Here is a 4,453-nt window from a genome sequence, read left to right on the forward strand (position 1 = left end):
GTCTCAAAACAAGATCAAAAAGACTCTTTGGATGATATAAGATTTTAAAACTTGGTTAGGTGGACATTTGTTGCAGTGCAGTAACTGATTTTCAGTGGTGGGCAGCACTAATCTAAAAATTAGTTCCACTAGCCCTAAAACACTAACTCAAATATTTAGGTCCCCTAATTCTACAGCACTAATGCACTGAAAATTGTAGCAACAGCTAATTCTAAAACACTAAAAGAACCCAGTCAACCCATGAACATTCTTCAACAGACAACATGAGTCATATATTACCATGCTGCTCTCTTAAGACTTACCACTGACATTCCTCAGCCATAGTTAATATATTGTCACCTGGTGGATAAGTGACACATATGAACAAAATGTGCATCAGCTTCCACCGTCAGTTGTTAACATTAAYGTTGATCAATAACATTCATAGACCTCAGTTAGTGCTTTTAAATTTAAGTCTATAAATTTAGGAAGGGCTAATCCACTAATAAATTTTAAAATTAGCAAAAGCCCTAAAGCACTAATCAGGAAATTAGTTTCCCTATTAGTGCTTTAGTGCTTTAGGGGATCTTGTTAGTTCCACCAAACTTAAACCAAGTTTCATACGAATCTTTTGGCCAGAGTGATTTAAATAATCATGTTTTAGTAAAATACCTCCATGGTAGCACAATGGATCAGGGGTTAGCTCTGATGCCTCACAGCGAGAAGGTYTTGTATTCAGACCTGTGTAAAGTTTGTCTGGGGTTTCTTCGGGTACTCCAGTTTCCTACCACAGACAAAACAACATACATGTTAGGTTGCTGTAGTGCCAGGCATCCCTTGCAGAAGAGGGAGTGAAATCTCACTGGGAAAAAAAACATGAAATTGATTTGAATGTAACTCTCAGAATGTATCCACAACTAATTAATTACACCTGAATTTCCCCTCGGCGGGACAATAAAAGCCATTTCTGTTCTATTCTTAACTTTTGAAATCACTTTTGCCACAGCAAATCAACCTTAGCATAGATCAGGGCCATTCAACTGGCGGCTCACGGGCCAATTGGTTCCTTCATCCCTTAAGCACAAACCACTGGTTTTCTGCTTTAATTACTATAAGTTATTTTGGTTAGACATAGACTTGTTTGGTATCTACAGAAAAGTCAGAGTCTTGGCCACAAGCTGGTAAAAAACATTTCTATGAACACCCAAGACAGTTAAGACTACAAGTTGTTGAAGCTAAAACTATGAAAGTAAAAATAAAATTGGTTTAAAAATTTGGTAAGTCAGAGATATCAAAATATTATTTGTGTTAAATCAGAGGCATAATGTGTTCTTTATTTTGTTGTTTTACTATCACTACTTTTATTATAGGGTTTTGTATGATATTCATAATTAAATGCAGCAAAATAAACTATTTCAAAGGTAACAGATCTTTGTAATGCTTGATTTATTTACATAATGACTTTAATTGCTGGAWGTTCGGMCCCTGAGTTGTTGGCCTGCAGTAACTGTGGCTCCCGGAGCAATTTAGTTGAATAGCCCTGTTATAGACAATGATGGTTATAGCTCAGTCAGTTCAGACAATTGTGCTACAGTTTTGTGTGGTATTAGCTGAGTGTTGTTCTTAACAAATAGCCTGCACACAAACAAAACATGTAAGAACTTTAGCATGCAAGGCGGCGGCATTACTTCAAGGAAAGCAAAACTTTTCTAGACACTTGTGCCCGACTAATAGTGCCTTTAGCTGAGTTTAAAGGGTAAAAGTCTTGGACACAAACAGCAGTTTGCAGGTGAAGGTCACTCTGGGTTCTACTTCGCTCTGCAGATCTYGTGAAGGTGACGGCTGTTTCAGATTAGATATTGATCTCACCTGTGAGTGTGTGTGTGTGAGCCTGTTTGGGTACTCGTGTCTCTTTTTTCTTTTGTTCTCGCTRTAATTGGTTTACTCAGAAGCTTTATGGGATCTGTAAACCACAGGTCGTTCTTCGATTGTGGATTCGTGGGTCGTGTTTCTAATCAAGCAGCAGCTGCATGCATATTTGTGTCCGTCTCTGTTTGAACGGGTTTGTGCGGGGCCGTGCATTCAATCGAATGTTAGTGGATCAGTTCTAATTTGTGCAGACATATTTGGGATGTGAAAGGCTAAACTCTCTTTAATCTGCAGCTGCAGATCACTAACAGGAGGCGACATCGTTGATTTGAAGATGGATCGATGAAATAATGAGACAAACTGACACTAATTTGATTCACAAGCTGACATTTTGTGTAGATATCGAGCTGAAACAGGCAATAAAAATGTAAACTAAAAATGCAGGTCAGCTACAATGTCTTTGATTTTACACTTAAAGATTTTATAGTTGCTGTCAATTTTACACTGYTTTTGTCTTTCGTCCCTTTTTACAGTTGTTGTTTTCTCTTTTACTTGAACTCTACTGATGTTTCAATTCAAACTTTCAATGCAACAACAGGGAGAATGATCCAGAATATTTTGTTTAGATGAGATTAMTCAGCTTTGACACAGAGCTTTTCATGCTGCAGTATTCTTTCATTAAAATGAGAAATAACTGTGTTCTGTAAAACTGTGTTCAGTCTTGATGTATTTTACCCCTGTGGACAGGGATTTCATGTTCTGAATAAATAAATAACCTCTGTCTCCTCTCTCCTGTGTCTCTGTGCAGTGAACAGTGGTAATAATGTCTGTGTCAAAGTTTCCACAGTGATGCAGAGAGAGGCTGCATGCACGATGGTACAAAGTAAAAATAAATACTTTTAAATTTAAATGGCAASATCGTGTCACATTAACACAATTAAAGTTTTAATTTGGAAATGTTAAAAAATGTTCAGATAATTTGCATTACCTGTGAAAATGCACAAGCTGCTGAAATATGTGTGAGTTCAGGGTGAACAGCTCAAGTTTGCTGAACATAGGAGGAAAAAAGTGAGTGAAAAAATGTAAAAAAAGCTGAACAGAGCGAAAATGTAGCTACAACAAGCAACAACTAACAAGTTGAATTTAGCAGAGAGTAAAAAAATCTTATGTTAAATAAAAACATGGAAAAAGTGACAATTTGTGATAAAAAAGTTWAAAAAACAAAACAAGCAGAAAAAAGTTTAAATTTGCACAAAGAAGTAGAAAGAGKGTATGTTTRCTGAGTAAGAAGCTGAATTATTTGCAAAAATAAGAAGTTACTAAARGGTTAAATATTCATATGAAACTAGTGTTATGACAAAATGGCTCTGTGAATACACAAGTCTAAAATGGTTGGGAACAACTGGTCTAAAGTCCTAAAACATTTCAGCACTTTAAGGAACTTGGACAGCTCCTTCAGTCCTTCACAATGTCCAAGGTCCTTAAACAAGCCAGCACTTTCAGGACCTAGGACAGCTCCTTCAGTCATTCACACCGTCTCAAGTCCTAAAACATTCCAGCCTTTTCAGGACCTTGGACAGCTCTCCAGCACTTTCAGGACCTTGGAGAGTTCCTTCAGTCATTCACAATTTCTAAAGCCCTGTAACATTCCAACACTTTCAGGACTTTGGACAGTTCCTTCAGCCCTTAACACTATCTAAAGTCCGGAAACATAGCAGCACTTTCAGGACCTTGGACAGTTCCTTTAGTCCTTCAAATTGTCTAAAGTCCAGAAACATTCCATTATTTCAGGACCTTGGACAGCTCCGTCAGCCCCTCACACTGTCCAAGGTCCTAAAACATGCCAGCACTTTCAGGACCTAGGACTGTTCCTTCAGTCATTTACACTGTATTAAGTCCTGAAACATTCCAGCCCTTTCAGGACCTTGGACAGCTCCTTAATCCCTTCACAATATCTGAAGTCCAGAAACCTTCCAGCACTTTCAGAACTTTGGACAGTTCCTTCAGACCTTGGCATTAAAATCCAGAAACATTCCAGCACTTTCAGGACCTTGGACAGCTCCTTCAGCCCTTCAAACTGTCCAATGTCCTAAAAAATTTCAGCACTTTCAGGAACTTGGACAGCTCCTTCAGCCCTTCAAACTGTCCAATGTCTTAAAACATGCCAGCACTTTCAGGACCTTGGACAGTTCCTTCAGTCTTCACACTGTCATTAGTCCTAAAACATTCCAGTACATTAAGGACCTCGGACAGCTCCTTCATCCTTTCAAACTATCTAAAGTCCAGAAACATTCCAGCACTTTCAAGACCTTGGGAAGTTCCTTCAGTCCTTCAAACTGTCTAAAGTCCAGACACATTCCATTATTTTAGGAACTTGCACAGCTCCTTCAGCCTTCACACTGTCCAAGGTCCTAAATCATGCCAGCACTTTCAGGACCTAGGACAGTTCCTTCAGTCATTCACACTGTCTCAAGTCCTGAAACATTCCAGCCCTTTCAGGAACATGGACAGCTCTTTAATCCCTTCACAATATCTAATGTCCAGAAACATTGCAGCACTTTCAGGACCTTGGACAGCTCCTTCAGCCCTTCAAACTGTCCAAGGT

This window comes from Austrofundulus limnaeus, unplaced genomic scaffold (genome assembly GCF_001266775.1).
Source record: "Austrofundulus limnaeus strain Quisiro unplaced genomic scaffold, Austrofundulus_limnaeus-1.0 Scaffold157, whole genome shotgun sequence".
In the NCBI taxonomy this organism is placed as follows: Eukaryota; Metazoa; Chordata; class Actinopteri; order Cyprinodontiformes; family Rivulidae; genus Austrofundulus; species Austrofundulus limnaeus.